Source organism: Nesoenas mayeri (assembly GCF_963082525.1).
Source record: "Nesoenas mayeri genome assembly, chromosome: 19".
Taxonomy (NCBI): Eukaryota; Metazoa; Chordata; class Aves; order Columbiformes; family Columbidae; genus Nesoenas; species Nesoenas mayeri.
In genome coordinates this window covers 9,198,111-9,211,621 of record NC_137568.1, presented here as the reverse complement: position 1 = coordinate 9,211,621, position 13,511 = coordinate 9,198,111, and positions in this window count along the sequence as shown.

The window sequence follows — 13,511 nt, the reverse complement described above, 5'->3', positions numbered from 1 at the left end:
GATGGAGCTTCACAGCCCCAGGTGGAGCATCTCTGCAGCCTCTCCCTGCTGCCTGTGTAGCTTGGGAGGGAAGGGGAAGCAAGATCCACCAAAAAGGGAACTTGCTTTTTCTCACTGCTTCCCCTCACAACTTGTGTTTTCCATTTCTCTGGTGGAACCCAAAGGATCCTGAAAGAGCGCCCGACCCTGGGAAATGAAAATGGGCTGTAGACTTCAGTGGCGTCAGATCTGACCCCAGATGTTCCCCTTCCGCCTCCTATGCAGGAGGTGACAATATCACCTTAAATGACCCAATCTGCCGCAGGTTTCCTGGCTGGCTCTGAGGTGGAAGGACTCCAGAGCTGTCAGATTTCCAGCAGGCGAAGACTTGTCTGATCTGCACTTTTCTGTTCTCCTGCCCCATACAAGGGATTGGGGTCTCTGGAGCAAACCCACACTCACTCCTGCCTCTCTTCCACCTCCTTTCTCAGGTGTCTTCTTCCACTGAGAAAGTCTGATCCTGGTTTTGGAAGGGCACAGCTCAGCTCTCCACTCTGCCACTGATGCCCTGGAGGACATGAGCAGGTCACTCAGCCCTCTGTGCCTCAGTTTTCCATCTGTGAGGGGGCAATGCAATGGGTCTCACTATGGCAGATCCATCCCGCACCCCTTGGGACTATTTTCTCTGATTTTTGCATGCTCAAAGCCACATAGAAGCTTGCTAGAAACCATCCACGCTTGTCACAGGGAGAAGCAAGACAAGTAAAAGTGTGGGCAAAACTTTGATGGAGTAAAACCAAACATTTTCCCCACTGTAATATTAACAATTATAGTGGTAATTGTAAGAGAAGGAGACACACATCCTTCCTGCCCCTGTGGCCACATCACGCTGTGGTTAGGGTCTCCGGGTGAGCTGTGCATTGCTGTGCGAGTGGCCAGTGCTCATTCCAGAGCCCAGTTTGTAACTGGCAGTGGGTGAGGCAGAGCTGTGGCAGATGACAGGTGCCCTTTCCTGGGTGCAGAAATCAGGGCTGGGCTGGAAGCCAAGGAAACAACTGGACAGTAAGGGTCCATCACTGGCACCGGGGCAGAACTGCTGCAATAACCATCCCTGACAGACATTTATTAACATCTGCCCTGTTCTGGAGTCCACCAAGGACAGGGATCTCCAGAGTCACCTGCAGTGTCAGCACAGCTCTGTCATTACTGCTAGAAAGCCTTTCCCAGAGCCAGTCCTAACCTCCTTGGTGCCAGTTCTAACTTCTCCCTGTGCCAGCCCCATGACTTCTCATACTGCTAGTGGCTTATGGAGGAGACCACTTCATCACACTCTATGATGACCTTTTCTTTGTGTCCAAACATCTACCTTGGCTCAGTCCATATGTGAGCCCACAGTCCCGGTGCTGCCTGGTTTCCCAGCCCTCTGCTCCCCCAATTCGGCTGGAGCCACAGCCCCAGAGGGGCTGCAGCACCATGAGGACACTTCCCAGCACTGAGCTGAGCAGAGGGTCGGTTTGCACAACCTCCTCTCCTTTCAGCTTGGTGAGCATTAGTCCTCTCGCACAAGAGCACACTTAGCAGGTAAAGACCCTCAGCTGCCCCAACATGTGGCTGTGTTGCTCAGCTGCTGCCTTTTTGCCTGCCGCAGGTGCATCGTGGCTTTACTCAATGACTCCTCGACGTAAGATGCCGCAAAAAGTCGCCCTACATGCAGAGACCTGGTCTTGTCCCAGCTTGCCTCGAGACACCCCAAACTATTCTATGATTCTGATTCTGTCCTGCCCCGCATTCCCCAGTTTTGCAGCAGAGTGGAGCGGGGCTGCGGGGGGAGCTGCTGCCGCACGGGGTGAGGTTTCCCCCTTGTGTCCCGTCCGAGAACTGCAGGGACGGGGAGGGGGGGGCTGAGCATCTCTCTTGGGGGTGGAACAGCCGCTCCTCCTGCAGCCCCCTGCGGTTTGCATCCCTGGAAGCACCTACGCGGGCTGGGGTGGGGGGAAAGGAGGCTCTGCCTCTGGCAGTCAGCATGGGGGAGAGACCGTGTGAGGCCGGAGAGAGTTGGTGGGTACCATAGAATCGCAGAACAATTTAGGTTGAAGGGACCTTCTCAGCTCCCCTAGTGCCCCCCCTGCCATGAGCAGGGACATCTTCACCAGCTCAGGTTGCTCAGAGCCCCGTCCAGCCTGGCCTGGGATGTCTCCAGGGATGGTTCATCCACCACCTCTCTGGCCAACCTGGGCCAGGCTCTCACCACCCTCAGGGCCAACAATTTCTTCCTCATGTCCAGCCTGAATCTCCCTCCTTTAGTTTAAAGCCATCACCCCTTGTCCTATCACAACAGGCCCTGCTCAAAAGTCCATCCCCATCTTTCTTATTGGCCCCTTTTAAGCACTGAAAGGCCACACTAAGGTCTCCCTGGAGCTTCTCTTCTCCAGCTGAACCCCCCAGCTCTCTCAGCCTGTCCTCCAGCAGAGCTGTTCCAGCCTCGGGTCATTCCTGTGGCTCCTCTGGCCCCTCTCCAGCAGGCCCATGTGTGTCCTGTGCTGAGGACCCAGAGCTGGATGCAGCACTCCATGACAGCTGGGACCATGGTGACCCTCAGCCCAGCACCCTCTGTCCCAGCCACCTCTGAGCCTCCAGAGCCACCACCACCTTCCACACACCAGAGCATCACAGCTCCTTGTGACCCCCGTCCCCTATCCCTCTCCCATGATCAATGCGTTCAGGTGCCAAAGCCTGGATTTAGGCACTTGTTCTGGGCACTGCAAGTGGAAGATGTGGCCATAACCAGTTGCCCTTGCTTCATGTATGATGGAGCTGAATAAACCTTATGGGAAACTACTAGAGCTGCTTGCACATTGGCAGTATGCTGTGCTACCCCAGCCTGGGGGCAGCCAGCCAGGCTCCTGGGCAGCCCACACATCCAGATGTGAGGGTGGCATCATTCAAAGGATGCTATGAGCCTGGAGCATCTGCAATCTCAGCTTCTTCCCCAGCTTACAGCCCTGCAACTCAGGGGAGCCATGAAGTCCCCCAGGCAGTGCCCACCCAGCCATGCCCACACCCCTGTCACCCCTGCTGCCCAAAAGGAGAGGCATGATTTGGAAACACATTTTATGATGGCATCGACTGTAAATCAGAAAATCACACCAGCAAGTAGAAACCACAGGTGCCTGCATCCTTCTGGAGCTGGGCTCTGTCTCCCCAAATACAGGGGCCAAAATACTTCTGCAAGTCCCAGCCCAGAGGAGCAGGGAACAGCCAGGCTCCACAGCCAGGATGCTCCAGGCTGCTGGGGCTCTCCAGTGGATTTGCTCCCAAATCATAATATCACAGGTTCATTTTGGTTGGAAGAGACCCTCAAGGTCATCAAGTCCAAACATAACCCACCCCTGGCACTGCCCCATGTCCCTCAGAACCTCATGTCCGTCTGTCCAACCCTCCAGGGATGGTGACTCCAGCACTGCCCTGGGCAGCCTGTTCCAATGCCCCACAGCCCTTTGGGGAAGAAATTGTTCCAAGATCCAACCTCAACCTCCCCTGGCACAACTTTAGGCGGTTTCCTCTGCTCCTGGCGCTTGTTCCTGGGGAGCAGAGCCCGACCCCCCCTGGCTCCAAGCTCCTTTCAGGCAGTTCAGAGATCAGAAGGTCTCCTCTCAGTTCCTGTTCTCAGCTGAACCCCCCAGGTCCCTCAGCCGCTCCCATCACACTTGTAACGAGGTTGCAGTAGGAGGGGGCCGGATCCAGGACAGCAAGGGCGGGGACACCCCCCCTCCCCAGCGCCCTGGAGGGGTCTGTCCCCCCGGTCCCAGCCCAGCCCGGGGCTGGCGCAGGCGGCTCAGTGCCCGGCCCCCGGTAGATGGCAGCAGGGCCTCAGGGGGAGCTCCGATGGAGGGGTTTTCGTGAATTTCTTTTTTTTCTGTTTGTGTTAAATAAAAATAGCCACCCCGTGCAAATCCACTGCAGATGCATCTTGGGATAAGCCAAAAAGGGAGAAGGACATTTGCCCAGCTCAGCTGTGTCAGAGTCACCTCTCCAGGTGACAAACTCAGCATCCTCTGCAGGCATCTGAAGTACGTGCCCAGATGAGTAGTGAGGAGAAAATGGTATTTTTAGGCAGGGTTTATCTCCCTCTGGGTAGATGACAAAAATGAGACAGAGGTCTCACCCTCTGAACATGCCATCCCATCCAACCCAACTGGAAAGGTCCCAAAGCAGGACAGAGCTGGCTGTGCCAGCCAGGGGAGGTCTCTGCTGCACAGGGATTGCTTCGGTGGCCTCCAAGAGGGGGTTTGCTGCACAGAGCCAGGTAACACAGACAAAAGGAGATATCAAGGTGGCAGCCACACCATTTGAGGTCATTGCTTCCGTTGAAGATCAATGGAAGAGGTTTGGAGCCACCTTGCTTCACCTGGAAGGACAAAGTCCTGATGCCAGCATCAGCCAGAGATGCTTTCACCAAAGGTCTGGGGAGGACCTGACAGTGGCTGGAAGTGCACAGAGACTGCAGGAGGCGCGGAAATGCCAGTGTCCATCTCCTGAACAGCCCTCAGCCCTTGGCACACAAAACCCCCAGGGGAAGCCTGCCATGGGCAGCAAGACCTTCCCATGCTGGGATTCAGCTCCTATGCATGAGCCACTGCTGGAGTTGCATTGACTTCAATGTGCTTTCAAACATGTATTTACTGTTAAACATGTGCTTTAAGGGCTTTTCTGGAGGGGTGCAGGTGGAAGGATGTTTTGAGGAAAGCAAGTTGTGATAGTAGCAGCTCCTCACAAACCTTTCAGAGATCCCCCCCAGTCCTCTCACCTTCAGACCCCAAGCTGGAGTGGCTCTTGTGGTAAAGGGCAGGGGAAGGGGACACAGCAGCCATGTCCCCTCTGGATAGTGATTTGCAGATCCCAGGGTAGGAAAAGGTGGATGTGCGGACCAGGGAGCAGTGGAGAATGCCTGAGAGTTGCCATGGCCATTCTGGCTTCCACAAGCCAGTCACCACAATGGGGAGCTGGCTGCAAGCTGGGGGTGACCCCAGCAAGGCTTTCTTGGGGACACCTCATTGTTGTAACCACAGCATTTCCTCGAGCCATGGATTAAACACCATTGTCACTTCTCCTGGCTGCAAAAACTGTATCAAGTTCACCGAGGGAACACATGGATTTTGGGAGCTTGTCATGAAGATTCCAGAAAGTCGGCTCTACCAGGTGACCCAGCAATGCCCTGGGTAGCCCCTTGTGATCTTCCTTTGGGCACAACAGCCAGGGATGTTCACAGGTGGGCAGCAGGAGCCCTGAGCAAGGACCACTGCCAGTACAGAACCTCTCCACGCATGAGACCCCACAGACGCTGCTATCCTTAGATCCTTAAACCGCAGTCAGCTCCGCATCCCTGCCAGGGGCTAGTTTCATCATGATGCTCTAATTCACATTTACAGTAAAGCCACTCCATGCTTGGAAAATCCTTCGAGGTCCCTTTGGTGTTTCTAGGCTCATATTTGCAAACTCATGTTTAAATTGATGATTATAACACCAAATCCACTGTTCTCTTGGAGACCAGCAAGGGTGGATGTGCTACAGATATCTCTGTGCTCTCTGGGTCTCAGGCAGTGCAGCACTGTGTACCTTCATCTATGCATTTTGGGGTGGCACAGGAACAGCTTACACCATACATTAACTCTGAGAGCAGTAACATTTTATTGCATCCGACACCACACAACTATCAATGTCCTCAAGCAACAAGGGGACCCATGTCAGGGACAGAAGGAGGGAGCAGTGACATAGGCAGTGATGTGCTGGTGTGGCATTTGATGGATGTGAGGTGGTCACAGCTGGGATTCCTCCTCCGATGGGCAGCATCGCTGTGCATCGATCGGGGTGGCGGGGACAGGCGGAGCCCTGGAGATAAGGGTGTTTTCCAGCAGAATCAAAACCAGGCCGTGTGCTGGGAGAATGGGTTTGTTTTTCTTGAGCACATGACAAAACACTGGAAAACAATAAGGCATTATTGAAGCCATAGAGGGTAGGGATAGGGCATTAACATGCCAGGACAGAAAAAGAAGCTTCTGCCCTCTCCTACCCCTTGCTGCTGAGACATCTGGGAGCAGGGATGAGAACTGCAACCCCCAGCTGGCAGAACTTCATAGCAGCCTATTCTGCCCCACACAGCAAAGAGCTTTATAAAGGGTGCGATTATCATTCCCCTGCTGAATATCTGGGGAAACTGAGGCAGACCCAGAGTCTCCCATTCGCCTTCTCTCAGCATTACTTCAATCCCCTCCGTCACCCTTCTCACCCCGTTTCTCAGTCCCGGTGCTCGGGCATGCTGGGCTGTGCGCGCTGGGGATCAGCTTCCAGGCGGGCGACGGTGCCGCTGAGCAGCAGTCGACAGGGAGGAATTCAGCTCAGCAAACAAGCATCCCCAGCTGCTTTGCCCTCACATGGAGCCGGATGAGACAGGGCGATGCTTGCCGCCAGGCACTGGCCCCCCCATGCACGGGCAAGAGGAGTCCTGGGTGGGTTTGAGGGGTGCGGGCCCCCCAAAGTGCAGGGAGGGTGTGCAGAGAGTGCTGTGCTGGGGCAGATGTGATGCTTGTTAGTTCTGCTCACTCAGATGCATCCGCCTCCCATCACTGACCTCCATGAGTGCAACACGCATTCATGACACTGATAATGGCTGGAAGTGTGGAAACAGCCCCTGGATAGAATCATAGTATCATAGAATAGTTTGGGTTGAAGGGACCTTCCCAGCTCCCCCAGTGCCCCCCTGCCATGAGCAGGGACATCTGCACCAGCTCAGGTTGCTCAGAGCCCCGTCCAGCCTGGCCTGGGATGTCTCCAGGGATGGTTCATCCACCACCTCTCTGGCCAACCTGGGCCAGGCTCTCACCACCCTCAGGGCAACAATTTCTTCCTCATGTCCAGCCTGAATCTCCCTCCTTTAGTTTAAAACCATCACCCCTTGTCCTATCACAACAGGACCTTCTCAAAAGTCTGTCCCCATCTTTCTTATCGGCCCCTTTTAAGCACTGAAAGGCCACAATAAGGTCTCCCCGGAGCTTCTCTTCTCCAGCTGAACCCCCCAGCTCTCTCAGCCTGTCCTCCAGCAGAGCTGTTCCAGCCTCGGATCATTCCTGTGGCTCCTCTGGCCCCTCTCCAGCAGGTCCATGTGTGTCCTGTGCTGAGGACCCAGAGCTGAACCAGCACTGCAGGGGGTCTCACCAGAGCAGTGGGGCAGAAATGATGAGGAGCAGATGGGGCTCTGTCCTGGTGCTGGGGTGCACAGCCCTGCATATCCGGGGTCTCTGTGTCCCCCAGCCCTGCGATGGAGCTCTGTGTCCTCGGGACGGACACACAGGCAGGTTCTTCCCGTGGAGCTGTTGGCCCCATCCCCAACATGCTGCATCCAGGGCTCACATTGCCCTGGCCTGAGCCGTGGTCCTGCTGCCTTACTGCAAGTTCCCCTATTAAAAGGTTATAGCCACTTGAAGGCCACTTCATCCCAGCTTAATACATACTTAATTATAATTAGGTTAGGAGAGCTGCCAAAGAGAGACCGAATGCTGCGAAGCGCTCTGGGTAAGGCTCCTGAAAAACAGGTTTCCCGTGGTCCTGATGAGCCTTCAAATACAGCTGGGCATGGTCTCAGCAGCTGCCCTTGGCAAAGGTGGGTTGGGGTGCCAGGAAGCCCCCCAGCACCTGCCATGCCCTGTCCCATGTCAAGAGGATACTCTGCTTAAGGAAAGTATAAATCCAAACCCTGAATGGCTGTTCGCATGCTCCTCTTTGCCCAAACCCATGGATAAACCCAGCCTTGCTGGCTCATTCCCTACAGATACCCCGTTTCTTCCCTAAGGGAACAGGATGCTTTCTGGAATATGCTTTTAAAAAGATTTTTTTAAACAAAGAAAGCAATAAAACACCCACTTTGTCTGCAATGCTGAAATAGACCCTGCCCCAGGACTGGCACCGCTGCAAACAGCGCTGAGTCCCATGAGCCCACTCATCACTGCAAAGCAAATGCTGGAGAAGAGGTAATTATTTGGCGAAGAGAGCTATTAGGTGGTAGGAATTCAGCAGCTCTGAGGACCCACATATCAATAATCCTGCTCCCTATATGCCCGGTCCTGTCTGCCCTGGCCCCGGCCTCAGCCACTCGCCTTCTCTCTCCCCCTGAAGCTCTGCCCAGGTTCCGTCTTTACCTTAACACCGGCTTAAAAAGATCAAATTCCTTTTCACGGCTCTATTCTAACTCAGTGGGCAGGAAAATTCCCAGCAAGACGATCAGCATTTCAGCTTCATAGCCTTTTCCAGGTTCTGTATAAAATTATCATCTTGGGTTCTCTTAAATGGTAGAAAATGTCTACATGGGCCGCTTTCTTATGGCAGGGCCAAAGAAACTCCCACACTGAGTTTATGTCAAGAGTGTCCATTGTGCCCAGTAATGTAGGAGAGGAGCTGTCTCTGCTCCAGCTGGTTATTTTAAAGGAATGTTAGTTATCTTCATTGCTCACTGGACATTGCTCGCTGCAGTGTCCCTGCCCCTGGTGCGGCTGAGGTTCTGCTGTCCCGGTGCTCTCTCCTTGCTCTGGGCAGGGTTTAGCCACTGCCACAACACAGACAAGTTTCTCTCTCTGAGTTCCTCTGGCACCACAAGGCTTGTGTTTGAATTGCTGCTCGGATTTTGCTAAAGCTCGGCAGAGCAGAGAATAAAAGGATCCATTTCCTAAAATCAAGAGAAAGGGACTTTGCTGTTGTTCCCCCCAAAAAACAGGGCCCGGGGGCAGATGCTTCTGAATCAAGGCTGTTTTCCTTTCGAAACAGCAGCAGGCAGCTCAGGGCAGCCAGGACTCCTCCCAAGGCAGCCCCGCTCACCCTGGGCTCAGCTTTGCTCCTGCTCTGCAGGCAGCAGAGAAACTTTGCTTTGCTCCCTGCAGAGCCACAGCACGTGCAAGAAAAAGTAGAAACCATAAAAAAAACCCCGAGACATCGAGGATGATTGATGGCTGTGGAGGTTAGACTGCACCCAAGGAGCCCACCCTAAGCATCTTCCCTTCTGCTCCGTTTGCTGCCAATTGCCCATAAAGAAGAGCAGGGATGGGCAAGCAGTCACCATGGGGCAGTGACATCCCTCTGCCCAAGGGACAGCCGGGGTCAGCAGCTGCTGCCAAAGCGCTTGAGTCCACTGCGTTATCTCCAAAGAGCACAAATGTCAGCAAGACCCAGAGCCCCTTCCATGGGGAGCAGAGGGGCAGCTGGAGAGAAGAAACTCAGCCCCTGTACAAAACACAATGTGCAGAGCTGGGTACTGCAGGATAATAGTAGAAAGTTATTTGCAAAGGGTGGACTTGCTCCTAGGTTCCCTGAGATCCAGGTAAATGCTTCCACCATCTAAAAATAAGATCTACAGTGATGGCTCCCCCTGCACTGCTAAAACTGGGCAGGACAAACACTGCTCGTTTTTGTCCTTGCCTTCCCAAAGCCCCAGGAACACAACAGAAGTCTTGCTTACTGAATAAACGCCATGTCCCCATCCTCTCCTCTGCCCACAACTCCCCAGCCAAGTTTGTGCAAGAATCTGCCTCCCCCAAACAAAAACCTGTTTTCTTCACCCCACGTCTCCCATATCTCACCCTGGCAGCAGGGTCCTCCAGAGCCATAGTATTTTTTCCCTGTTCTGCTCAGAACATTGTTGTAAGGTCACTGTGCTCCTCTTGCCCCATGCCCTGTCATATATTGCTCAGCAAAGTAATTTTACCTTAGAAATAGCTTGAAAATGTAGGGTAGCCTTCCTTGGGTTGCCTAAGTAACTCAAGTCTGGAGGGTTCATGCATGTTGCTGGGCTATGCCATGTAAAATCCAATCTTTCACTCCAACGATACTGTGATAGTATGTCCAGTATACAGAACACGGCAGCATTATCCAGGCTAACCTGTGCTATTTTTTGTTCTGCTACCTCTGCACCTATCCAAGTTAAACGGTTGTTTCTGCAGAGAAGCACACAAGTAAATCACACGCTTTGACAAATTTCATCTCAAGGAGTGACTCTGTTTTCTTGGGTGTACTTGGCATCCACAGTGCTGTAGATCCCTACGGTGGTTGAATGCACCTGAGCATCCCCAGGAGTGCGAGAGCTGTTTGGGCACCTGTTTGGAATGGCTGGGAGCCCTCCGGGCTGCTGGGTGTCAGGCTGTCTGCTGAAAATAAATGAAATATTACAAACAGAGCTTTCTAGTCTGCCTGCCCTAAAGAAAACGTTCTTGCAAGAGAAAATATAGTATTCCAGAGGCTTATCTCACTTGGTGGCAATTCTGGGTGTATAATTGAAAACTGAGTTGATCATTAGAGGTTCACAGAGATGCTGAATAGCCCAGTGTTCGGTGGTCTCTGCCAGACACGGCCAATTTACATTAAAGGCTTGATTCCTTCTACAGCGCACTTCTCAGCCCCTGGGAAATCTCCTCATTGCTTATTTCTCGTTTGAAGGTTTGTCCAGTGTAAGGAAAACTCTTGCCTAGCTCTGCTTTCACTGCTGCCAGCAGCTCTGCCTGCGGTTTCAGCGGCTGAACCGGGATAGAACTGGCCGTGTGCATTTGCTGCAGAAGCATCATGTCCACCTCTCCTCTCATCAAAAATTTATAGTCAGGCCCTCAAGGTCTTTTTGGGTTTTTTTTTTTTTTTGCATAAAATTGGCACAGTATTTTGCACAAATGAGAGGAGTCAGAGGTGTGCTTTCCCAGGAACTGAAGAGAAAACTGGATTACAGGCCGGGCATCTACAACATGCTCAGGGTTTATGCGCAAATCATAGTTGTATGGGAGAAAAGTATAAATATTAGAGCGTCAATAATAACAATAACTGCCTGCCGAGAGCCAAAGAGCTTTAGGGTTGGGGATTAAATGTCATGTGCAAATGTGATCTGTACTGGCAGAGACATCATCCCGGCATGAGCCTGTTTCCCTTGGGACATCTTGGGGGACCGATCAATCTTCCTCCTCTCCCCCCTTTCTTCGCGGTGTCTTTTTAATCCTCCAAGCCAGGCAGTGCGAGCCATACAGGTATGCCTGCGCCCGAGAGGTTATGGAACAGCATCTCTGCACACACACACTCCCTTCTTCTTCCCCCTCTCACCGCAAACACCACCAGCCCGCAAGAAGCGACCGGCTGATCACTTTTTGCATCCGCGAGCCGGCTCTTTGGAGCTCAGGGAAGCATGAAATCCCCCGAGGTCCCTCCGCGGCAAAGCGTGGGGAGAGCCTGGCCGGGGGAAGCCGGGCTGCTCCCCACTTCGCCCCGGAGGCCGGCGGGCAGGTAGAGGCGAACCCGCCGGGAGCGCCCGGAAGGGTCCGGCCGGACCTCTGAGCATCCAGCGAGGAGCAGCGGCCGCGGCCCCGGCTCAACCCTCTCCGGAGACCCGCAGGACCCGGCGGCCCCGGAGCTCCTCGCCTCACCGGAGGTAAGAGATGCGGCAGCCGGCGGGGCCGTGCCGGGGTCGGTACGGGGGAGCCGGACCCCGCGGGGTCTCCTTGTCCTCCCCGCCCGCCTGGGACCGATCCGGCCACCGCTGTCCCCCCGCACCTGCGGAGCGAAGCGGGGGGAGTTATACCCCGGGCCGCCCCCGGTGCCAGGGTTTAAAAGATCCTGGAGATATTTTCACACCTCAAACCGCCGCACCCCCCACCTCCAGCCCCCGTCGCCTTGATTTAGCCCTTGGTAATTAATTTGGCATTTCAGAATAGCTACTGGGCTGGATAATGGCCTCATTCATCTCCCCAGCCTAATCTGAACAGAATCTGGAAGAAAAGCTTTCAGAAAGACAGAAACTGCCATTCGGCAACTGCTCAAAAGAACTGTCACTCCAGGGGAATAAATCGCTCCTGATTATTTCAACCCGGGTCTTCTCTGCTTTTCCAGCCGCTCCGGTCCCCGCCGGGGGAACGGCCCCCAGACATTTGAGGAGGGGAATATCTGGTTGGGTTTTCCCCCTCCCTTCTCCAAAACCCGAGGCCTGGCGATGGCAGGGGGAGGTGGGCCCGGAGCAGCGCATTGTTCCCGGGGAGGTGGACGAGCTCCGGCACCCGAAGCGATTTGACTTTTAAAACAGGCTCCGAGCTTCAGGGCTGCCTTTACCGGCTACCGCGGAGGGGCTGAAATAAAGCCGTTCTCTCTCCTTCATCGGGGCTTTTCCCCGGCTAAACACAGGGGGAAAGGGCCGCTCCGCTTTGCCCTGGACGGGCCCGGCTGTGCCCCACGGCCGTTCAGCCCAGCACGTCGACCGGCCGCGGTCCCGGTGGAGGCACCGGAGATACCGGAAATGCTCCGACCCGGTGTAGGTACGGGAGATGCTCCGTTCCCAGTGAAGCTACCGGAGATGCTCCGGTAGGCACCGGAGATACAGGAGATGCTCCGACCCCGGTGCAGGTGTTGGAAATGCTCTGCACCCGGTGCTGGTACCGACGATGCTGCGGCCCCGGTGGGAGCGAGAGCGCAGCGGGCTCGTACCGGGGCTGGAGCCGATAAGGATTCATAACCCCCCAGGCCAACGCAAGGCCAGGGCCAGCTGGTTCTTAGTGCCAGGAAAATCAAATTCGAAGTGGGAGGGCAAGCCGAGGTGGGGGGCATGGCCTGCTGCCCCGAGTATCCCCCCTACTCCATCCGCCCGGAACGGCCCCAGGCCCCCCCTGCCCCGGAGGGAGCGGACAGACTCGGGACCGGCCCTCGGGGAGCTACGCCTCGTCCCCGCGGAGCTGCTTACATGCATTTAATAGCTCGAGGGCGAGGCAATTAGAGAAAAGCCTCAGTAAATCACGTTAATGACCGCAAGAGCCATTACAAACCCCGGGAGTTGTGAAACACCGAATAAACTCAGCGAGAAGGGCAGGATGGAGGCGAGAGCCATAACCTGCGCCCCGGCCGGCGGGCAGCACGGTCTCCCCGTGCTCGGTAGCGCCGGATGGTTGTTAAATTAACACCCTGGTAATGGGATTAAGCAGCACCTCGGGTTTGCGGGGAGTTTAGCGTGGGGCATGTTTTCTTAGACCCACTCCCCATGTTTTGCGGCGAAACGCTAAAGACCAGTGCGGGCTGGAGGGGTCGGGGGGGGAGTGCCCTTTAAAAACCCTCCTGGATTTTAAAGAAATGCCGAAATTTCAGCCCTTCCCTGTGCCCAGCGTCGGCGAGAAGATCGCGGTGGGTCGGGGGCAGCCGAAGCTAAAACCGCGTCTTCTCCAGGGGGAAACGCCGGTCGTGGCAGCGGCACCTGCTGCTCTCGGAGCCGGACACGCCTGTCCCCCTCCGGCACGGCTCGAACACGGGCGGGAGGGATCCCTTCGGGGAAAGGCTGGTCTCGGACACGAGTAGCAGGAGGAGAAGCACCAGGCTTGCAGAGCGGGGACTCAGACAAGACGAGCGGCGATAGTCATAGCAGGCACCCGAGGGGTTTACGGGTCCGGGTTTGGGGCGCCCGGCGGGACAAAGCGGAGCTCGGGTCCCCGCGGTCCCGCCAGATGCACCAGCGGGTGTCACCTGGGCAGGCTTGAGGG